This window comes from Daphnia pulicaria, chromosome 1 (genome assembly GCF_021234035.1).
Source record: "Daphnia pulicaria isolate SC F1-1A chromosome 1, SC_F0-13Bv2, whole genome shotgun sequence".
NCBI lineage: Eukaryota > Metazoa > Arthropoda > Branchiopoda > Diplostraca > Daphniidae > Daphnia > Daphnia pulicaria.
In genome coordinates, this window is record NC_060913.1 from 42,343,428 (window position 1) to 42,365,092 (window position 21,665).

Sequence of the window (21,665 nt, forward strand, 5' to 3'; positions counted from 1 at the left end):
ATTGAACCCATCCCTGTGTCATTGAAATTTTTGATCTACGAATTTGGACTGGTAACCATCGTGATTGAAAAAAAATTTCAAGAAATTTGTTATTGAAAACAAACTATTCATCGCCAACGACATCCCGTATTCCCAAGCGGTCACCCTTCCAAGTACTAACGGGACTCGACGTAACTTAACTTCTGGGAGCTGACGAGACCAGGTGCGTTCTACGTGATATGTCCGTTGACATTCAAAAATGAAAATTTACCCTCCCAGTCCCAATGGATGAATAGAAAATTACTTCAAAGTGATTGAAATGTTTGTTCATTGAATTCGGACTGGTAATCATCGCGAATAAAAAAACGCGATAAACTTTGAAAAACTCTCAATGGAATTCATCCAGAATCATTCCTATAGATGAATTGAACCTATCCCTGTGTCATTGAAATTTTTGATCTACGAATTTGGACTGGTAACCATCGTGATTGAAAAAAAATTTCAAGAAATTTGTTATTGAAAACAAACTATTCATCGCCAACGACATCCCGTATTCCCAAGCGGTCACCCTTCCAAGTACTAACGGGACTCGACGTAACTTAACTTCTGGGAGCTGACGAGACCAGGTGCGTTCTACGTGATATGGCCGTTTACATTTAAGAATGAAAATTTACCCTCCCAGTCCCAATGGATGAATAGAAAATCACTTCAAAGTGATAGAAATGTTTGTTCATTGAACTCGAACTGGTAACCATCGCGAATAAAAAAACGCGATAAACTTTGAAAAACTCTCAATGGAATTCATCCAGAATCATTCCTATAGATGAATTGAACCTATCCCTGTGTCATTGAAATTTTTGATCTACGAATTTGGACTGGTAACCATCGTGATTGAAAAAAAATTTCAAGAAATTTGTTATTGAAAACAAACTATTCATCGCCAACGACATCCCGTATTCCCAAGCGGTCACCCTTCCAAGTACTAACGGGACTCGACGTAACTTAACTTCTGGGAGCTGACGAGACCAGGTGCGTTCTACGTGATATGGCCGTTGACATTCAAGAATGAAAATTTACCCTCCCAGTCCCAATGGATGAATAGAAAATCACTTCAAAGTGATTGAAATGTTTGTTCATTGAATTCGAACTGGTAACCATCGCGAATAAAAAAACGCGATAAACTTTGAAAAACTCTCAATGGAATTCATCCAGAATCATTCCTATAGATGAATTGAACCTATCCCTGTGTCATTGAAATTTTTGATCTACGAATTTGGACTGGTAACCATCGTGATTGAAAAAAAATTTCAAGAAATTTGTTATTGAAAACAAACTATTCATCGCCAACGACATCCCGTATTCCCAAGCGGTCACCCTTCCAAGTACTAACGGGACTCGACGTAACTTAACTTCTGGGAGCTGACGAGACCAGGTGCGTTCTACGTGATATGGCCGTTGACATTCAAGAATGAAAATTTACCCTCCCAGTCCCAATGGATGAATAGAAAATCACTTCAAAGTGATTGAAATGTTTGTTCATTGAATTCGAACTGGTAACCATCGCGAATAAAAAAACGCGATAAACTTTGAAAAACTCTCAATGGAATTCATCCAGAATCATTCCTATAGATGAATTGAACCCATCCCTGTGTCATTGAAATTTTTGATCTACGAATTTGGACTGGTAACCATCGTGATTGAAAAAAAATTTCAAGAAATTTGTTATTGAAAACAAACTAATCATCGCCAACGACATCCCGTATTCCCAAGCGGTCACCCTTCCAAGTACTAACGGGACTCGACGTAACTTAACTTCGGGGAGCTGACGAGACCAGGTGCGTTCTACGTGATATGGCCGTTGACATTCAAGAATGAAAATTTACCCTCCCAGTCCCAATGGATGAATAGAAAATCACTTCAAAGTGATTGAAATGTTTGTTCATTGAATTCGGACTGGTAACCATCGCGAATAAATAAACGCGATCAACTTTGAAAAACTCTCAATGGAATTCATCCAGAATCATTCCTATAGATGAATTGAACCCATCCCTGTGTCATTGAAATTTTTGATCTACGAATTTGGACTGGTAACCATCGTGATTGAAAAAAAATTTCAAGAAATTTGTTATTGAAAACAAACTATTCATCGCCAACGACATCCCGTATTCCCAAGCGGTCACCCTTCCAAGTACTAACGGGACTCGACGTAACTTAACTTCTGGGAGCTGACGAGACCAGGTGCGTTCTACGTGATATGTCCGTTGACATTCAAAAATGAAAATTTACCCTCCCAGTCCCAATGGATGAATAGAAAATTACTTCAAAGTGATTGAAATGTTTGTTCATTGAATTCGGACTGGTAATCATCGCGAATAAAAAAACGCGATAAACTTTGAAAAACTCTCAATGGAATTCATCCAGAATCATTCCTATAGATGAATTGAACCTATCCCTGTGTCATTGAAATTTTTGATCTACGAATTTGGACTGGTAACCATCGTGATTGAAAAAAAATTTCAAGAAATTTGTTATTGAAAACAAACTCTTCATCGCCAACGACATCCCGTATTCCCAAGCGGTCACCCTTCCAAGTACTAACGGGACTCGACGTAACTTAACTTCTGGGAGCTGACGAGACCAGGTGCGTTCTACGTGATATGGCCGTTGACATTCAAGAATGAAAATTTACCCTCCCAGTCCCAATGGATGAATAGAAAATCACTTCAAAGTGATTGAAATGTTTGTTCATTGAATTCGAACTGGTAACCATCGCGAATAAAAAAACGCGATAAACTTTGAAAAACTCTCAATGGAATTCATCCAGAATCATTCCTATAGATGAATTGAACCTATCCCTGTGTCATTGAAATTTTTGATCTACGAATTTGGACTGGTAACCATCGTGATTGAAAAAAAATTTCAAGAAATTTGTTATTGAAAACAAACTATTCATCGCCAACGACATCCCGTATTCCCAAGCGGTCACCCTTCCAAGTACTAACGGGACTCGACGTAACTTAACTTCTGGGAGCTGACGAGACCAGGTGCGTTCTACGTGATATGTCCGTTGACATTCAAAAATGAAAATTTACCCTCCCAGTCCCAATGGATGAATAGAAAATTACTTCAAAGTGATTGAAATGTTTGTTCATTGAATTCGGACTGGTAATCATCGCGAATAAAAAAACGCGATAAACTTTGAAAAACTCTCAATGGAATTCATCCAGAATCATTCCTATAGATGAATTGAACCTATCCCTGTGTCATTGAAATTTTTGATCTACGAATTTGGACTGGTAACCATCGTGATTGAAAAAAAATTTCAAGAAATTTGTTATTGAAAACAAACTATTCATCGCCAACGACATCCCGTATTCCCAAGCGGTCACCCTTCCAAGTACTAACGGGACTCGACGTAACTTAACTTCTGGGAGCTGACGAGACCAGGTGCGTTCTACGTGATATGTCCGTTGACATTCAAAAATGAAAATTTACCCTCCCAGTCCCAATGGATGAATAGAAAATTACTTCAAAGTGATTGAAATGTTTGTTCATTGAATTCGGACTGGTAATCATCGCGAATAAAAAAACGCGATAAACTTTGAAAAACTCTCAATGGAATTCATCCAGAATCATTCCTATAGATGAATTGAACCTATCCCTGTGTCATTGAAATTTTTGATCTACGAATTTGGACTGGTAACCATCGTGATTGAAAAAAAATTTCAAGAAATTTGTTATTGAAAACAAACTCTTCATCGCCAACGACATCCCGTATTCCCAAGCAGTCACCCTTCCAAGTACTAACGGGACTCGACGTAACTTAACTTCTGGGAGCTGACGAGACCAGGTGCGTTCTACGTGATATGGCCGTTGACATTCAAGAATGAAAATTTACCCTCCCAGTCCCAATGGATGAATAGAAAATCACTTCAAAGTGATTGAAATGTTTGTTCATTGAATTCGAACTGGTAACCATCGCGAATAAAAAAACGCGATAAACTTTGAAAAACTCTCAATGGAATTCATCCAGAATCATTCCTATAGATGAATTGAACCTATCCCTGTGTCATTGAAATTTTTGATCTACGAATTTGGACTGGTAACCATCGTGATTGAAAAAAAATTTCAAGAAATTTGTTATTGAAAACAAACTATTCATCGCCAACGACATCCCGTATTCCCAAGCGGTCACCCTTCCAAGTACTAACGGGACTCGACGTAACTTAACTTCTGGGAGCTGACGAGACCAGGTGCGTTCTACGTGATATGGCCACTGACATTCAAAAATGAAAATTTACCCTCCCAGTCCCAATGGATGAATAGAAAATTACTTCAAAGTGATAGAAATGTTTGTTCATTGAATTCGGACTGGTAACCATCGCGAATAAAAAAACGCGATAAACTTTGAAAAACTCTCAATGGAATTCATCCAGAATCATTCCTATAGATGAATTGAACCTATCCTGTGTCATTGAAATTTTTGATCTACGAATTTGGACTGGTAACCATCGTGATTGAAAAAAAATTTCAATAAATTTGTTATTGAAAACAAACTATTCATCGCCAACGACATCCCGTATTCCCAAGCGGTCACCCTTCCAAGTACTAACGGGACTCGACGTAACTTAACTTCTGGGAGCTGACGAGACCAGGTGCGTTCTACGTGATATGGCCGTTGACATTCAAAAATGAAAATTTACCCTCCCAGTCCCAAAGGATGAATAGAAAATTACTTCAAAGTGATAGAAATGTTTGTTCATTGAATTCGGACTGGTAACCATCGTGAATAAAAAAACGCGATAAACTTTGAAAAACTCTCAATGGAATTCATCCAGAATCATTCCTATAGATGAATTGAACCTATCCCTGTGTCATTGAAATTTTTGATCTACGAATTTGGACTGGTAACCATCGTGATTGAAAAAAAATTTCAAGAAATTTGTTATTGAAAACAAACTATTCATCGCCAACGACATCCCGTATTCCCAAGCGGTCACCCTTCCAAGTACTAACAGGACTCGACGTAACTTAACTTCTGGGAGCTGACGAGACCAGGTGCGTTCTACGTGATATGGCCGTTGACATTCAAGAATGAAAATTTACCCTCCCAGTCCCAATGGATGAATAGAAAATCACTTCAAAGTGATTGAAATGTTTGTTCATTGAATTCGAACTGGTAACCATCGCGAATAAAAAAACGCGATAAACTTTGAAAAACTCTCAATGGAATTCATCCAGAATCATTCCTATAGATGAATTGAACCTATCCCTGTGTCATTGAAATTTTTGATCTACGAATTTGGACTGGTAACCATCGTGATTGAAAAAAAATTTCAAGAAATTTGTTATTGAAAACAAACTCTTCATCGCCAACGACATCCCGTATTCCCAAGCGGTCACCCTTCCAAGTACTAACGGGACTCGACGTAACTTAACTTCTGGGAGCTGACGAGACCAGGTGCGTTCTACGTGATATGGCCGTTGACATTCAAGAATGAAAATTTACCCTCCCAGTCCCAATGGATGAATAGAAAATCACTTCAAAGTGATTGAAATGTTTGTTCATTGAATTCGGACTGGTAACCATCGCGAATAAATAAACGCGATCAACTTTGAAAAACTCTCAATGGAATTCATCCAGAATCATTCCTATAGATGAATTGAACCCATCCCTGTGTCATTGAAATTTTTGATCTACGAATTTGGACTGGTAACCATCGTGATTGAAAAAAAATTTCAATAAATTTGTTATTGAAAACAAACTATTCATCGCCAACGACATCCCGTATTCCCAAGCGGTCACCCTTCCAAGTACTAACGGGACTCGACGTAACTTAACTTCTGGGAGCTGACGAGAACAGGTGCGTTCTACGTGATATGGCCGTTGACATTCAAAAATGAAAATTTACCCTCCCAGTCCCAAAGGATGAATAGAAAATTACTTCAAAGTGATAGAAATGTTTGTTCATTGAATTCGGACTGGTAACCATCGTGAATAAAAAAACGCGATAAACTTTGAAAAACTCTCAATGGAATTCATCCAGAATCATTCCTATAGATGAATTGAACCTATCCTGTGTCATTGAAATTTTTGATCTACGAATTTGGACTGGTAACCATCGTGATTGAAAAAAAATTTCAATAAATTTGTTATTGAAAACGAACTATTCATCGCCAACGACATCCCGTATTCCCAAGCGGTCACCCTTCCAAGTACTAACGGGACTCGACATAACTTAACTTCTGGGAGCTGACGAGACCAGGTGCGTTCTACGTGATATGGCCGTTGACATTCAAGAATGAAAATTTACCCTCCCAGTCCCAATGGATGAATAGAAAATCACTTCAAAGTGATAGAAATGTTTGTTCATTGAATTCGAACTGGTAACCATCGCGAATAAAAAAACGCGATAAACTTTGAAAAACTCTCAATGGAATTCATCCAGAATCATTCCTATAGATGAATTGAACCTATCCCTGTGTCATTGAAATTTTTGATCTACGAATTTGGACTGGTAACCATCGTGATTGAAAAAAAATTTCAAGAAATTTGTTATTGAAAACAAACTATTCATCGCCAACGACATCCCGTATTCCCAAGCGGTCACCCTTCCAAGTACTAACGGGACTCGACGTAACTTAACTTCTGGGAGCTGACGAGACCAGGTGCGTTCTACGTGATATGGCCGTTGACATTCAAAAATGAAAATTTACCCTCCCAGTCCCAATGGATGAATAGAAAATCACTTCAAAGTGATAGAAATGTTTGTTCATTGAATTCGAACTGGTAACCATCGCGAATAAAAAAACGCGATAAACTTTGAAAAACTCTCAATGGAATTCATCCAGAATCATTCCTATAGATGAATTGAACCTATCCCTGTGTCATTGAAATTTTTGATCTACGAATTTGGACTGGTAACCATCGTGATTGAAAAAAAATTTCAAGAAATTTGTTATTGAAAACAAACTATTCATCGCCAACGACATCCCGTATTCCCAAGCGGTCACCCTTCCAAGTACTAACGGGACTCGACGTAACTTAACTTCTGGGAGCTGACGAGACCAGGTGCGTTCTACGTGATATGGCCGTTGACATTCAAGAATGAAAATTTACCCTCCCAGTCCCAATGGATGAATAGAAAATCACTTCAAAGTGATTGAAATGTTTGTTCATTGAATTCGAACTGGTAACCATCGCGAATAAAAAAACGCGATAAACTTTGAAAAACTCTCAATGGAATTCATCCAGAATCATTCCTATAGATGAATTGAACCTATCCCTGTGTCATTGAAATTTTTGATCTACGAATTTGGACTGGTAACCATCGTGATTGAAAAAAAATTTCAAGAAATTTGTTATTGAAAACAAACTATTCATCGCCAACGACATCCCGTATTCCCAAGCGGTCACCCTTCCAAGTACTAACGGGACTCGACGTAACTTAACTTCTGGGAGCTGACGAGACCAGGTGCGTTCTACGTGATATGGCCGTTGACATTCAAAAATGAAAATTTACCCTCCCAGTCCCAATGGATGAATAGAAAATTACTTCAAAGTGATTGAAATGTTTGTTCATTGAATTCGGACTGGTAATCATCGCGAATAAAAAAACGCGATAAACTTTGAAAAACTCTCAATGGAATTCATCCAGAATCATTCCTATAGATGAATTGAACCTATCCCTGTGTCATTGAAATTTTTGATCTACGAATTTGGACTGGTAACCATCGTGATTGAAAAAAAATTTCAAGAAATTTGTTATTGAAAACAAACTCTTCATCGCCAACGACATCCCGTATTCCCAAGCGGTCACCCTTCCAAGTACTAACGGGACTCGACGTAACTTAACTTCTGGGAGCTGACGAGAACAGGTGCGTTCTACGTGATATGGCCGTTGACATTCAAAAATGAAAATTTACCCTCCCAGTCCCAAAGGATGAATAGAAAATTACTTCAAAGTGATAGAAATGTTTGTTCATTGAATTCGGACTGGTAACCATCGTGAATAAAAAAACGCGATAAACTTTGAAAAACTCTCAATGGAATTCATCCAGAATCATTCCTATAGATGAATTGAACCTATCCTGTGTCATTGAAATTTTTGATCTACGAATTTGGACTGGTAACCATCGTGATTGAAAAAAAATTTCAATAAATTTGTTATTGAAAACGAACTATTCATCGCCAACGACATCCCGTATTCCCAAGCGGTCACCCTTCCAAGTACTAACGGGACTCGACGTAACTTAACTTCTGGGAGCTGACGAGACCAGGTGCGTTCTACGTGATATGGCCGTTGACATTCAAGAATGAAAATTTACCCTCCCAGTCCCAATGGATGAATAGAAAATCACTTCAAAGTGATAGAAATGTTTGTTCATTGAATTCGAACTGGTAACCATCGCGAATAAAAAAACGCGATAAACTTTGAAAAACTCTCAATGGAATTCATCCAGAATCATTCCTATAGATGAATTGAACCTATCCCTGTGTCATTGAAATTTTTGATCTACGAATTTGGACTGGTAACCATCGTGATTGAAAAAAAATTTCAAGAAATTTGTTATTGAAAACAAACTATTCATCGCCAACGACATCCCGTATTCCCAAGCGGTCACCCTTCCAAGTACTAACGGGACTCGACGTAACTTAACTTCTGGGAGCTGACGAGACCAGGTGCGTTCTACGTGATATGGCCGTTGACATTCAAAAATGAAAATTTACCCTCCCAGTCCCAATGGATGAATAGAAAATCACTTCAAAGTGATAGAAATGTTTGTTCATTGAATTCGAACTGGTAACCATCGCGAATAAAAAAACGCGATAAACTTTGAAAAACTCTCAATGGAATTCATCCAGAATCATTCCTATAGATGAATTGAACCTATCCCTGTGTCATTGAAATTTTTGATCTACGAATTTGGACTGGTAACCATCGTGATTGAAAAAAAATTTCAAGAAATTTGTTATTGAAAACAAACTATTCATCGCCAACGACATCCCGTATTCCCAAGCGGTCACCCTTCCAAGTACTAACGGGACTCGACGTAACTTAACATCTGCGAGCTGACGAGACCAGGTGCGTTCTACGTGATATGGCCGTTTACATTTAAGAATGAAAATTTACCCTCCCAGTCCCAATGGATGAATAGAAAATCACTTCAAAGTGATAGAAATGTTTGTTCATTGAATTCGAACTGGTAACCATCGCGAATAAAAAAACGCGATAAACTTTGAAAAACTCTCAATGGAATTCATCCAGAATCATTCCTATAGATGAATTGAACCTATCCCTGTGTCATTGAAATTTTTGATCTACGAATTTGGACTGGTAACCATCGTGATTGAAAAAAAATTTCAAGAAATTTGTTATTGAAAACAAACTATTCATCGCCAACGACATCCCGTATTCCCAAGCGGTCACCCTTCCAAGTACTAACGGGACTCCACGTAACTTAACTTCTGGGAGCTGACGAGACCAGGTGCGTTCTACGTGATATGGCCGTTGACATTCAAAAATGAAAATTTACCCTCCCAGTCCCAATGGATGAATAGAAAATCACTTCAAAGTGATAGAAATGTTTGTTCATTGAATTCGAACTGGTAACCATCGCGAATAAAAAAACGCGATAAACTTTGAAAAACTCTCAATGGAATTCATCCAGAATCATTCCTATAGATGAATTGAACCTATCCCTGTGTCATTGAAATTTTTGATCTACGAATTTGGACTGGTAACCATCGTGATTGAAAAAAAATTTCAAGAAATTTGTTATTGAAAACAAACTATTCATCGCCAACGACATCCCGTATTCCCAAGCGGTCACCCTTCCAAGTACTAACGGGACTCGACGTAACTTAACTTCTGGGAGCTGACGAGACCAGGTGCGTTCTACGTGATATGGCCGTTGACATTCAAGAATGAAAATTTACCCTCCCAGTCCCAATGGATGAATAGAAAATCACTTCAAAGTGATTGAAATGTTTGTTCATTGAATTCGAACTGGTAACCATCGCGAATAAAAAAACGCGATAAACTTTGAAAAACTCTCAATGGAATTCATCCAGAATCATTCCTATAGATGAATTGAACCTATCCCTGTGTCATTGAAATTTTTGATCTACGAATTTGGACTGGTAACCATCGTGATTGAAAAAAAATTTCAAGAAATTTGTTTTTGAAAACAAACTATTCATCGCCAACGACATCCCGTATTCCCAAGCGGTCACCCTTCCAAGTACTAACGGGACTCGACGTAACTTAACTTCTGGGAGCTGACGAGACCAGGTGCGTTCTACGTGATATGGCCGTTGACATTCAAAAATGAAAATTTACCCTCCCTGTCCCAATGGATGAATAGAAAATCACTTCAAAGTGATAGAAATGTTTGTTCATTGAATTCGGACTGGTAACCATCGCGAATAAATAAACGCGATAAACTTTGAAAAACTCTCAATGGAATTCATCCAGAATCATTCCTATAGATGAATTGAACCCATCCCTGTGTCATTGAAATTTTTGATCTACGAATTTGGACTGGTAACCATCGTGATTGCAAAAAAATTTCAAGAAATTTGTTATTGAAAACAAACTATTCATCGCCAACGACATCCCGTATTCCCAAGCGGTCACCCTTCCAAGTACTAACGGGACTCGACGTAACTTAACTTCTGGGAGCTGACGAGACCAGGTGCGTTCTACGAGATATGGCCGTTGACATTCAAAAATGAAAATTTACCCTCCCTGTCCCAATGGATGAATAGAAAATCACTTCAAAGTGATTGAAATGTTTGTTCATTGAATTCGGACTGGTAACCATCGCGAATAAATAAACGCGATAAACTTTGAAAAACTCTCAATGGAATTCATCCAGAATCATTCCTATAGATGAATTGAACCTATCCCTGTGTCATTGAAATTTTTGATCTACGAATTTGGACTGGTAACCATCGTGATTGAAAAAAAATTTAAAGAAATTTGTTATTGAAAACAAACTATTCATCGCCAACGACATTCCGTATTCCCAAGCGGTCACCCTTCCAAGTACTAACGGGACTCGACGTAACTTAACTTCTGGGAGCTGACGAGACCAGGTGAATTCTACGTGATATGGCCGTTGACATTCAAAAATGAAAATTTACCCTCCCAGTCCCAATGGATGAATAGAAAATCACTTCAAAGTGATTGAAATGTTTGTTCATTGAATTCGGACTGGTAACCATCGCGAATAAAAAAACGCGATCAACTTTGAAAAACTCTCAATGGAATTCATCCAGAATCATTCCTATAGATGAATTGAACCTATCCCTGTGTCATTGAAATTTTTGATCTACGAATTTGGACTGGTAACCATCGTGATTGAAAAAAAATTTCAAGAAATTTGTTATTGAAAACAAACTATTCATCGCCAACGACATCCCGTATTCCCAAGCGGTCACCCTTCCAAGTACTAACGGGACTCGACGTAACTTAACTTCTGGGAGCTGACGAGACCAGGTGCGTTCTACGTGATATGGCCGTTGACATTCAAAAATGAAAATTTACCCTCCCAGTCCCAATGGATGAATAGAAAATTACTTCAAAGTGATTGAAATGTTTGTTCATTGAATTCGGACTGGTAATCATCGCGAATAAAAAAACGCGATAAACTTTGAAAAACTCTCAATGGAATTCATCCAGAATCATTCCTATAGATGAATTGAACCTATCCCTGTGTCATTGAAATTTTTGATCTACGAATTTGGACTGGTAACCATCGTGATTGAAAAAAAATTTCAATAAATTTGTTATTGAAAACGAACTATTCATCGCCAACGACATCCCGTATTCCCAAGCGGTCACCCTTCCAAGTACTAACGGGACTCGACGTAACTTAACTTCTGGGAGCTGACGAGACCAGGTGCGTTCTACGTAATATGGCCGTTGACATTCAAGAATGAAAATTTACCCTCCCAGTCCCAATGGATGAATAGAAAATCACTTCAAAGTGATAGAAATGTTTGTTCATTGAATTTGGACTGGTAACCATCGCGAATAAAAAAACGCGATAAACTTTGAAAAACTCTCAATGGAATTCATCCAGAATCATTCCTATAGATGAATTGAACCTATCCCTGTGTCATTGAAATTTTTGATCTACGAATTTGGACTGGTAACCATCGTGATTGAAAAAAAATTTCAATAAATTTGTTATTGAAAACGAACTATTCATCGCCAACGACATCCCGTATTCCCAAGCGGTCACCCTTCCAAGTACTAACGGGACTCGACGTAACTTAACTTCTGGGAGCTGACGAGACCAGGTGCGTTCTACGTGATATGGCCGTTGACATTCAAGAATGAAAATTTACCCTCCCAGTCCCAATGGATGAATAGAAAATCACTTCAAAGTGATAGAAATGTTTGTTCATTGAATTCGAACTGGTAACCATCGCGAATAAAAAAACGCGATAAACTTTGAAAAACTCTCAATGGAATTCATCCAGAATCATTCCTATAGATGAATTGAACCTATCCCTGTGTCATTGAAATTTTTGATCTACGAATTTGGACTGGTAACCATCGTGATTGAAAAAAAATTTCAAGAAATTTGTTTTTGAAAACAAACTATTCATCGCCAACGACATCCCGTATTCCCAAGCGGTCACCCTTCCAAGTACTAACGGGACTCGACGTAACTTAACTTCTGGGAGCTGACGAGACCAGGTGCGTTCTACGTGATATGGCCGTTGACATTCAAAAATGAAAATTTACCCTCCCTGTCCCAATGGATGAATAGAAAATCACTTCAAAGTGATAGAAATGTTTGTTCATTGAATTCGGACTGGTAACCATCGCGAATAAATAAACGCGATAAACTTTGAAAAACTCTCAATGGAATTCATCCAGAATCATTCCTATAGATGAATTGAACCTATCCCTGTGTCATTGAAATTTTTGATCTACAAATTTGGACTGGTAACCATCGTGATTGAAAAAAAATTTCAAGAAATTTGTTATTGAAAACAAACTATTCATCGCCAACGACATTCCGTATTCCGAAGCGGTCACCCTTCCAAGTACTAACGGGACTCGACGTAACTTAACTTCTGGGAGCTGACGAGACCAGGTGAATTCTACGTGATATGGCCGTTGACATTCAAAAATGAAAATTTACCCTCCCAGTCCCAATGGATGAATAGAAAATCACTTCAAAGTGATTGAAATGTTTGTTCATTGAATTCGGACTGGTAACCATCGCGAATAAAAAAACGCGATCAACTTTGAAAAACTCTCAATGGAATTCATCCAGAATCATTCCTATAGATGAATTGAACCTATCCCTGTGTCATTGAAATTTTTGATCTACGAATTTGGACTGGTAACCATCGTGATTGAAAAAAAATTTCAAGAAATTTGTTATTGAAAACAAACTATTCATCGCCAACGACATCCCGTATTCCCAAGCGGTCACCCTTCCAAGTACTAACGGGACTCGACGTAACTTAACTTCTGGGAGCTGACGAGACCAGGTGCGTTCTACGTGATATGGCCGTTGACATTCAAAATTGAAAATTTACCCTCCCAGTCCCAATGGATGAATAGAAAATTACTTCAAAGTGATTGAAATGTTTGTTCATTGAATTCGGACTGGTAATCATCGCGAATAAAAAAACGCGATAAACTTTGAAAAACTCTCAATGGAATTCATCCAGAATCATTCCTATAGATGAATTGAACCTATCCCTGTGTCATTGAAATTTTTGATCTACGAATTTGGACTGGTAACCATCGTGATTGAAAAAAAATTTTAAGAAATTTGTTATTGAAAACAAACTATTCATCGCCAACGAAATTCCGTATTCCGAAGCGGTCACCCTTCCAAGTACTAACGGGACTCGACGTAACTTAACTTCTGGGAGCTGACGAGACCAGGTGCGTTCTACGTGATATGGCCGTTGACATTCAAAAATGAAAATTTACCCTCCCAGTCCCAATGGATGAATAGAAAATTACTTCAAAGTGATTGAAATGTTTGTTCATTGAATTCGGACTGGTAATCATCGCGAATAAAAAAACGCGATAAACTTTGAAAAACTCTCAATGGAATTCATCCAGAATCATTCCTATAGATGAATTGAACCTATCCCTGTGTCATTGAAATTTTTGATCTACGAATTTGGACTGGTAACCATCGTGATTGAAAAAAAATTTAAAGAAATTTGTTATTGAAAACAAACTATTCATCGCCAACGACATCCCGTATTCCCAAGCGGTCACCCTTCCAAGTACTAACGGGACTCGACGTAACTTAACTTTTGGGAGCTGACGAGACCAAGTGCGTTCTACGTGATATGGCCGTTGACATTCAAAAATGAAAATTTACCCTCCCAGTCCCAATGGATGAATAGAAAATTACTTCAAAGTGATTGAAATGTTTGTTCATTGAATTCGGACTGGTAATCATCGCGAATAAAAAAACGCGATAAACTTTGAAAAACTCTCAATGGAATTCATCCAGAATCATTCCTATAGATGAATTGAACCTATCCCTGTGTCATTGAAATTTTTGATCTACGAATTTGGACTGGTAACCATCGTGATTGAAAAAAAATTTCAAGAAATTTGTTATTGAAAACAAACTATTCATCGCCAACGACATCCCGTATTCCCAAGCGGTCACCCTTCCAAGTACTAACGGGACTCGACGTAACTTAACTTCTGGGAGCTGACGAGACCAGGTGCGTTCTACGTGATATGGCCGTTGACATTCAAAAATGAAAATTTACCCTCCCTGTCCCAATGGATGAATAGAAAATCACTTCAAAGTGATAGAAATGTTTGTTCATTGAATTTGGACTGGTAACCATCGCGAATAAAAAAACGCGATAAACTTTGAAAAACTCTCAATGGAATTCATCCAGAATCATTCCTATAGATGAATTGAACCTATCCCTGTGTCATTGAAATTTTTGATCTACGAATTTTGACTGGTAACAATCGTGATTGAAAAAAAATTTAAAGAAATTTGTTATTGAAAACAAACTATTCATCGCCAACGACATCCCGTATTCCCAAGCGGTCACCCTTCCAAGTACTAACGGGACTCGACGTAACTTAACTTCTGGGAGCTGACGAGACCAGGTGCGTTCTACGTGATATGGCCGTTGACATTCAAAAATGAAAATTTACCCTCCCAGTCCCAATGGATGAATAGAAAATCACTTCAAAGTGATTGAAATGTTTGTTCATTGAATTCGGACTGGTAACCATCGCGAATAAAAAAACGCGATCAACTTTGAAAAACTCTCAATGGAATTCATCCAGAATCATTCCTATAGATGAATTGAACCTATCCCTGTGTCATTGAAATTTTTGATCTACGAATTTGGACTGGTAACCATCGTGATTGAAAAAAAATTTCAAGAAATTTGTTATTGAAAACAAACTATTCATCGCCAACGACATCCCGTATTCCCAAGCGGTCACCCTTCCAAGTACTAACGGGACTCGACGTAACTTAACTTCTGGGAGCTGACGAGACCAGGTGCGTTCTACGTGATATGGCCGTTGACATTCAAAATTGAAAATTTACCCTCCCAGTCCCAATGGATGAATAGAAAATTACTTCAAAGTGATTGAAATGTTTGTTCATTGAATTCGGACTGGTAATCATCGCGAATAAAAAAACGCGATAAACTTTGAAAAACTCTCAATGGAATTCATCCAGAATCATTCCTATAGATGAATTGAACCTATCCCTGTGTCATTGAAATTTTTGATCTACGAATTTGGACTGGTAACCATCGTGATTGAAAAAAAATTTTAAGAAATTTGTTATTGAAAACAAACTATTCATCGCCAACGAAATTCCGTATTCCGAAGCGGTCACCCTTCCAAGTACTAACGGGACTCGACGTAACTTAACTTCTGGGAGCTGACGAGACCAGGTGCGTTCTACGTGATATGGCCGTTGACATTCAAAAATGAAAATTTACCCTCCCAGTCCCAATGGATGAATAGAAAATTACTTCAAAGTGATTGAAATGTTTGTTCATTGAATTCGGACTGGTAATCATCGCGAATAAAAAAACGCGATAAACTTTGAAAAACTCTCAATGGAATTCATCCAGAATCATTCCTATAGATGAATTGAACCTATCCCTGTGTCATTGAAATTTTTGATCTACGAATTTGGACTGGTAACCATCGTGATTGAAAAAAAATTTAAAGAAATTTGTTATTGAAAACAAACTATTCATCGCCAACGACATCCCGTATTCCCAAGCGGTCACCCTTCCAAGTACTAACGGGACTCGACGTAACTTAACTTTTGGGAGCTGACGAGACCAAGTGCGTTCTACGTGATATGGCCGTTGACATTCAAAAATGAAAATTTACCCTCCCAGTCCCAATGGATGAATAGAAAATTACTTCAAAGTGATTGAAATGTTTGTTCATTGAATTCGGACTGGTAATCATCGCGAATAAAAAAACGCGATAAACTTTGAAAAACTCTCAATGGAATTCATCCAGAATCATTCCTATAGATGAATTGAACCTATCCCTGTGTCATTGAAATTTTTGATCTACGAATTTGGACTGGTAACCATCGTGATTGAAAAAAAATTTCAAGAAATTTGTTATTGAAAACAAACTATTCATCGCCAACGACATCCCGTATTCCCAAGCGGTCACCCTTCCAAGTACTAACGGGACTCGACGTAACTTAACTTCTGGGAGCTGACGAGACCAGGTGCGTTCTACGTGATATGGCCGTTGACATTCAAAAATGAAAATTTACCCTCCCTGTCCCAATGGATGAATAGAAAATCACTTCAAAGTGATAGAAATGTTTGTTCATTGAATTTGGACTGGTAACCATCGCGAATAAAAAAACGCGATAAACTTTGAAAAACTCTCAATGGAATTCATCCAGAATCATTCCTATAGATGAATTGAACCTATCCCTGTGTCATTGAAATTTTTGATCTACGAATTTTGACTGGTAACAATCGTGATTGAAAAAAAATTTAAAGAAATTTGTTATTGAAAACAAACTATTCATCGCCAACGACATCCCGTATTCCCAAGCGGTCACCCTTCCAAGTACTAACGGGACTCGACGTAACTTAACTTCTGGGAGCTGACGAGACCAGGTGCGTTCTACGTGATATGGCCGTTGACATTCAAAAATGAAAATTTACCCTCCCAGTCCCAATGGATGAATAGAAAATCACTTCAAAGTGATTGAAATGTTTGTTCATTGAATTCGGACTGGTAACCATCGCGAATAAAAAAACGCGATCAACTTTGAAAAACTCTCAATGGAATTCATCCAGAATCATTCCTATAGATGAATTGAACCTATCCCTGTGTCATTGAAATTTTTGATCTACGAATTTGGACTGGTAACCATCGTGATTGAAAAAAAATTTCAAGAAATTTGTTTTTGAAAACAAACTATTCATCGCCAACGACATCCCGTATTCCCAAGCGGTCACCCTTCCAAGTACTAACGGGACTCGACGTAACTTAACTTCTGGGAGCTGACGAGACCAGGTGCGTTCTACGTGATATGGCCGTTGACATTCAAAAATGAAAATTTACCCTCCCTGTCCCAATGGATGAATAGAAAATCACTTCAAAGTGATAGAAATGTTTGTTCATTGAATTCGGACTGGTAACCATCGCGAATAAATAAACGCGATAAACTTTGAAAAACTCTCAATGGAATTCATCCAGAATCATTCCTATAGATGAATTGAACCTATCCCTGTGTCATTGAAATTTTTGATCTACAAATTTGGACTGGTAACCATCGTGATTGAAAAAAAATTTCAAGAAATTTGTTATTGAAAACAAACTATTCATCGCCAACGACATTCCGTATTCCGAAGCGGTCACCCTTCCAAGTACTAACGGGACTCGACGTAACTTAACTTCTGGGAGCTGACGAGACCAGGTGAATTCTACGTGATATGGCCGTTGACATTCAAAAATGAAAATTTACCCTCCCAGTCCCAATGGATGAATAGAAAATCACTTCAAAGTGATTGAAATGTTTGTTCATTGAATTCGGACTGGTAACCATCGCGAATAAAAAAACGCGATCAACTTTGAAAAACTCTCAATGGAATTCATCCAGAATCATTCCTATAGATGAATTGAACCTATCCCTGTGTCATTGAAATTTTTGATCTACGAATTTGGACTGGTAACCATCGTGATTGAAAAAAAATTTCAAGAAATTTGTTATTGAAAACAAACTATTCATCGCCAACGACATCCCGTATTCCCAAGCGGTCACCCTTCCAAGTACTAACGGGACTCGACGTAACTTAACTTCTGGGAGCTGACGAGACCAGGTGCGTTCTACGTGATATGGCCGTTGACATTCAAAATTGAAAATTTACCCTCCCAGTCCCAATGGATGAATAGAAAATTACTTCAAAGTGATTGAAATGTTTGTTCATTGAATTCGGACTGGTAATCATCGCGAATAAAAAAACGCGATAAACTTTGAAAAACTCTCAATGGAATTCATCCAGAATCATTCCTATAGATGAATTGAACCTATCCCTGTGTCATTGAAATTTTTGATCTACGAATTTGGACTGGTAACCATCGTGATTGAAAAAAAATTTTAAGAAATTTGTTATTGAAAACAAACTATTCATCGCCAACGAAATTCCGTATTCCGAAGCGGTCACCCTTCCAAGTACTAACGGGACTCGACGTAACTTAACTTCTGGGAGCTGACGAGACCAGGTGCGTTCTACGTGATATGGCCGTTGACATTCAAAAATGAAAATTTACCCTCCCAGTCCCAATGGATGAATAGAAAATTACTTCAAAGTGATTGAAATGTTTGTTCATTGAATTCGGACTGGTAATCATCGCGAATAAAAAAACGCGATAAACTTTGAAAAACTCTCAATGGAATTCATCCAGAATCATTCCTATAGATGAATTGAACCTATCCCTGTGTCATTGAAATTTTTGATCTACGAATTTGGACTGGTAACCATCGTGATTGAAAAAAAATTTAAAGAAATTTGTTATTGAAAACAAACTATTCATCGCCAACGACATCCCGTATTCCCAAGCGGTCACCCTTCCAAGTACTAACGGGACTCGACGTAACTTAACTTTTGGGAGCTGACGAGACCAAGTGCGTTCTACGTGATATGGCCGTTGACATTCAAAAATGAAAATTTACCCTCCCAGTCCCAATGGATGAATAGAAAATTACTTCAAAGTGATTGAAATGTTTGTTCATTGAATTCGGACTGGTAATCATCGCGAATAAAAAAACGCGATAAACTTTGAAAAACTCTCAATGGAATTCATCCAGAATCATTCCTATAGATGAATTGAACCTATCCCTGTGTCATTGAAATTTTTGATCTACGAATTTGGACTGGTAACCATCGTGATTGAAAAAAAATTTCAAGAAATTTGTTATTGAAAACAAACTATTCATCGCCAACGACATCCCGTATTCCCAAGCGGTCACCCTTCCAAGTACTAACGGGACTCGACGTAACTTAACTTCTGGGAGCTGACGAGACCAGGTGCGTTCTACGTGATATGGCCGTTGACATTCAAAAATGAAAATTTACCCTCCCTGTCCCAATGGATGAATAGAAAATCACTTCAAAGTGATAGAAATGTTTGTTCATTGAATTTGGACTGGTAACCATCGCGAATAAAAAAACGCGATAAACTTTGAAAAACTCTCAATGGAATTCATCCAGAATCATTCCTATAGATGAATTGAACCTATCCCTGTGTCATTGAAATTTTTGATCTACGAATTTTGACTGGTAACAATCGTGATTGAAAAAAAATTTAAAGAAATTTGTTATTGAAAACAAACTATTCATCGCCAACGACATCCCGTATTCCCAAGCGGTCACCCTTCCAAGTACTAACGGGACTCGACGTAACTTAACTTCTGGGAGCTGACGAGACCAGGTGCGTTCTACGTGATATGGCCGTTGACATTCAAAAATGAAAATTTACCCTCCCAGTCCCAATGGATGAATAGAAAATCACTTCAAAGTGATTGAAATGTTTGTTCATTGAATTCGGACTGGTAACCATCGCGAATAAAAAAACGCGATCAACTTTGAAAAACTCTCAATGGAATTCATCCAGAATCATTCCTATAGATGAATTGAACCTATCCCTGTGTCATTGAAATTTTTGATCTACGAATTTGGACTGGTAACCATCGTGATTGAAAAAAAATTTCAAGAAATTTGTTATTGAAAACAAACTATTCATCGCCAACGACATCCCGTATTCCCAAGCGGTCACCCTTCCAAGTACTAACGGGACTCGACGTAACTTAACTTCTGGGAGCTGACGAGACCAGGTGCGTTCTACGTGATATGGCCGTTGACATTCAAAATTGAAAATTTACCCTCCCAGTCCCAATGGATGAATAGAAAATTACTTCAAAGTGATTGAAATGTTTGTTCATTGAATTCGGACTGGTAATCATCGCGAATAAAAAAACGCGATAAACTTTGAAAAACTCTCAATGGAATTCATCCAGAATCATTCCTATAGATGAATTGAACCTATCCCTGTGTCATTGAAATTTTTGATCTACGAATTTGGACTGGTAACCATCGTGATTGAAAAAAAATTTTAAGAAATTTGTTATTGAAAACAAACTATTCATCGCCAACGAAATTCCGTATTCCGAAGCGGTCACCCTTCCAAGTACTAACGGGACTCGACGTAACTTAACTTCTGGGAGCTGACGAGACCAGGTGCGTTCTACGTGATATGGCCGTTGACATTCAAAAATGAAAATTTACCCTCCCAGTCCCAATGGATGAATAGAAAATTACTTCAAAGTGATTGAAATGTTTGTTCATTGAATTCGGACTGGTAATCATCGCGAATAAAAAAACGCGATAAACTTTGAAAAACTCTCAATGGAATTCATCCAGAATCATTCCTATAGATGAATTGAACCTATCCCTGTGTCATTGAAATTTTTGATCTACGAATTTGGACTGGTAACCATCGTGATTGAAAAAAAATTTAAAGAAATTTGTTATTGAAAACAAACTATTCATCGCCAACGACATCCCGTATTCCCAAGCGGTCACCCTTCCAAGTACTAACGGGACTCGACGTAACTTAACTTTTGGGAGCTGACGAGACCAAGTGCGTTCTACGTGATATGGCCGTTGACATTCAAAAATGAAAATTTACCCTCCCAGTCCCAATGGATGAATAGAAAATTACTTCAAAGTGATTGAAATGTTTGTTCATTGAATTCGGACTGGTAATCATCGCGAATAAAAAAACGCGATAAACTTTGAAAAACTCTCAATGGAATTCATCCAGAATCATTCCTATAGATGAATTGAACCTATCCCTGTGTCATTGAAATTTTTGATCTACGAATTTGGACTGGTAACCATCGTGATTGAAAAAAAATTTCAAGAAATTTGTTATTGAAAACAAACTATTCATCGCCAACGACATCCCGTATTCCCAAGCGGTCACCCTTCCAAGTACTAACGGGACTCGACGTAACTTAACTTCTGGGAGCTGACGAGACCAGGTGCGTTCTACGTGATATGGCCGTTGACATTCAAAAATGAAAATTTACCCTCCCTGTCCCAATGGATGAATAGAAAATCACTTCAAAGTGATAGAAATGTTTGTTCA

General features: G+C 38.1%; 54 pseudogenes; all 54 read right to left on the minus strand.

Annotated features, from left to right (window-relative positions):
- Positions 1–111: 111 nt before the first annotated feature.
- LOC124321756 lies at positions 112–230 on the minus strand (annotated as a pseudogene).
- Positions 231–514: 284 nt separating this feature from the next.
- Positions 515–633, minus strand: LOC124321655 (annotated as a pseudogene).
- Positions 634–917: 284 nt separating this feature from the next.
- Positions 918–1,036, minus strand: LOC124323216 (annotated as a pseudogene).
- Positions 1,037–1,320: 284 nt separating this feature from the next.
- Positions 1,321–1,439, minus strand: LOC124323217 (annotated as a pseudogene).
- A 284-nt stretch (positions 1,440–1,723) lies between these two features.
- LOC124321704 lies at positions 1,724–1,842 on the minus strand (annotated as a pseudogene).
- Positions 1,843–2,126: 284 nt separating this feature from the next.
- On the minus strand, positions 2,127–2,245 carry LOC124321757 (annotated as a pseudogene).
- A 284-nt stretch (positions 2,246–2,529) lies between these two features.
- Positions 2,530–2,648, minus strand: LOC124323219 (annotated as a pseudogene).
- Positions 2,649–2,932: 284 nt separating this feature from the next.
- LOC124321758 lies at positions 2,933–3,051 on the minus strand (annotated as a pseudogene).
- Positions 3,052–3,335: 284 nt separating this feature from the next.
- Positions 3,336–3,454, minus strand: LOC124321759 (annotated as a pseudogene).
- A 284-nt stretch (positions 3,455–3,738) lies between these two features.
- Positions 3,739–3,857, minus strand: LOC124321636 (annotated as a pseudogene).
- A 284-nt stretch (positions 3,858–4,141) lies between these two features.
- On the minus strand, positions 4,142–4,260 carry LOC124321649 (annotated as a pseudogene).
- A 283-nt stretch (positions 4,261–4,543) lies between these two features.
- On the minus strand, positions 4,544–4,662 carry LOC124323220 (annotated as a pseudogene).
- A 284-nt stretch (positions 4,663–4,946) lies between these two features.
- LOC124321596 lies at positions 4,947–5,065 on the minus strand (annotated as a pseudogene).
- A 284-nt stretch (positions 5,066–5,349) lies between these two features.
- Positions 5,350–5,468, minus strand: LOC124323221 (annotated as a pseudogene).
- Positions 5,469–5,752: 284 nt separating this feature from the next.
- On the minus strand, positions 5,753–5,871 carry LOC124321785 (annotated as a pseudogene).
- Positions 5,872–6,154: 283 nt separating this feature from the next.
- Positions 6,155–6,273, minus strand: LOC124321591 (annotated as a pseudogene).
- A 284-nt stretch (positions 6,274–6,557) lies between these two features.
- On the minus strand, positions 6,558–6,676 carry LOC124323222 (annotated as a pseudogene).
- Positions 6,677–6,960: 284 nt separating this feature from the next.
- On the minus strand, positions 6,961–7,079 carry LOC124323223 (annotated as a pseudogene).
- Positions 7,080–7,363: 284 nt separating this feature from the next.
- Positions 7,364–7,482, minus strand: LOC124323224 (annotated as a pseudogene).
- Positions 7,483–7,766: 284 nt separating this feature from the next.
- On the minus strand, positions 7,767–7,885 carry LOC124321786 (annotated as a pseudogene).
- Positions 7,886–8,168: 283 nt separating this feature from the next.
- Positions 8,169–8,287, minus strand: LOC124323225 (annotated as a pseudogene).
- A 284-nt stretch (positions 8,288–8,571) lies between these two features.
- Positions 8,572–8,690, minus strand: LOC124323227 (annotated as a pseudogene).
- Positions 8,691–8,974: 284 nt separating this feature from the next.
- LOC124321939 lies at positions 8,975–9,093 on the minus strand (annotated as a pseudogene).
- Positions 9,094–9,377: 284 nt separating this feature from the next.
- LOC124321571 lies at positions 9,378–9,496 on the minus strand (annotated as a pseudogene).
- A 284-nt stretch (positions 9,497–9,780) lies between these two features.
- Positions 9,781–9,899, minus strand: LOC124323228 (annotated as a pseudogene).
- A 284-nt stretch (positions 9,900–10,183) lies between these two features.
- On the minus strand, positions 10,184–10,302 carry LOC124323229 (annotated as a pseudogene).
- Positions 10,303–10,586: 284 nt separating this feature from the next.
- Positions 10,587–10,705, minus strand: LOC124321574 (annotated as a pseudogene).
- Positions 10,706–10,989: 284 nt separating this feature from the next.
- LOC124321859 lies at positions 10,990–11,108 on the minus strand (annotated as a pseudogene).
- A 284-nt stretch (positions 11,109–11,392) lies between these two features.
- On the minus strand, positions 11,393–11,511 carry LOC124323230 (annotated as a pseudogene).
- Positions 11,512–11,795: 284 nt separating this feature from the next.
- On the minus strand, positions 11,796–11,914 carry LOC124321624 (annotated as a pseudogene).
- Positions 11,915–12,198: 284 nt separating this feature from the next.
- On the minus strand, positions 12,199–12,317 carry LOC124323231 (annotated as a pseudogene).
- Positions 12,318–12,601: 284 nt separating this feature from the next.
- Positions 12,602–12,720, minus strand: LOC124323232 (annotated as a pseudogene).
- Positions 12,721–13,004: 284 nt separating this feature from the next.
- On the minus strand, positions 13,005–13,123 carry LOC124321903 (annotated as a pseudogene).
- Positions 13,124–13,407: 284 nt separating this feature from the next.
- On the minus strand, positions 13,408–13,526 carry LOC124323233 (annotated as a pseudogene).
- A 284-nt stretch (positions 13,527–13,810) lies between these two features.
- Positions 13,811–13,929, minus strand: LOC124321933 (annotated as a pseudogene).
- Positions 13,930–14,213: 284 nt separating this feature from the next.
- LOC124321584 lies at positions 14,214–14,332 on the minus strand (annotated as a pseudogene).
- A 284-nt stretch (positions 14,333–14,616) lies between these two features.
- LOC124323235 lies at positions 14,617–14,735 on the minus strand (annotated as a pseudogene).
- A 284-nt stretch (positions 14,736–15,019) lies between these two features.
- LOC124323236 lies at positions 15,020–15,138 on the minus strand (annotated as a pseudogene).
- A 284-nt stretch (positions 15,139–15,422) lies between these two features.
- Positions 15,423–15,541, minus strand: LOC124323237 (annotated as a pseudogene).
- Positions 15,542–15,825: 284 nt separating this feature from the next.
- Positions 15,826–15,944, minus strand: LOC124321935 (annotated as a pseudogene).
- Positions 15,945–16,228: 284 nt separating this feature from the next.
- On the minus strand, positions 16,229–16,347 carry LOC124321585 (annotated as a pseudogene).
- A 284-nt stretch (positions 16,348–16,631) lies between these two features.
- On the minus strand, positions 16,632–16,750 carry LOC124323239 (annotated as a pseudogene).
- Positions 16,751–17,034: 284 nt separating this feature from the next.
- LOC124323240 lies at positions 17,035–17,153 on the minus strand (annotated as a pseudogene).
- Positions 17,154–17,437: 284 nt separating this feature from the next.
- Positions 17,438–17,556, minus strand: LOC124323241 (annotated as a pseudogene).
- Positions 17,557–17,840: 284 nt separating this feature from the next.
- Positions 17,841–17,959, minus strand: LOC124321904 (annotated as a pseudogene).
- Positions 17,960–18,243: 284 nt separating this feature from the next.
- On the minus strand, positions 18,244–18,362 carry LOC124323242 (annotated as a pseudogene).
- Positions 18,363–18,646: 284 nt separating this feature from the next.
- On the minus strand, positions 18,647–18,765 carry LOC124321936 (annotated as a pseudogene).
- Positions 18,766–19,049: 284 nt separating this feature from the next.
- LOC124321586 lies at positions 19,050–19,168 on the minus strand (annotated as a pseudogene).
- Positions 19,169–19,452: 284 nt separating this feature from the next.
- Positions 19,453–19,571, minus strand: LOC124323243 (annotated as a pseudogene).
- A 284-nt stretch (positions 19,572–19,855) lies between these two features.
- LOC124323244 lies at positions 19,856–19,974 on the minus strand (annotated as a pseudogene).
- Positions 19,975–20,258: 284 nt separating this feature from the next.
- On the minus strand, positions 20,259–20,377 carry LOC124323245 (annotated as a pseudogene).
- A 284-nt stretch (positions 20,378–20,661) lies between these two features.
- On the minus strand, positions 20,662–20,780 carry LOC124321938 (annotated as a pseudogene).
- Positions 20,781–21,064: 284 nt separating this feature from the next.
- LOC124321587 lies at positions 21,065–21,183 on the minus strand (annotated as a pseudogene).
- Positions 21,184–21,467: 284 nt separating this feature from the next.
- Positions 21,468–21,586, minus strand: LOC124323246 (annotated as a pseudogene).
- Between the last annotated feature and the right edge of the window lie 79 nt (positions 21,587–21,665).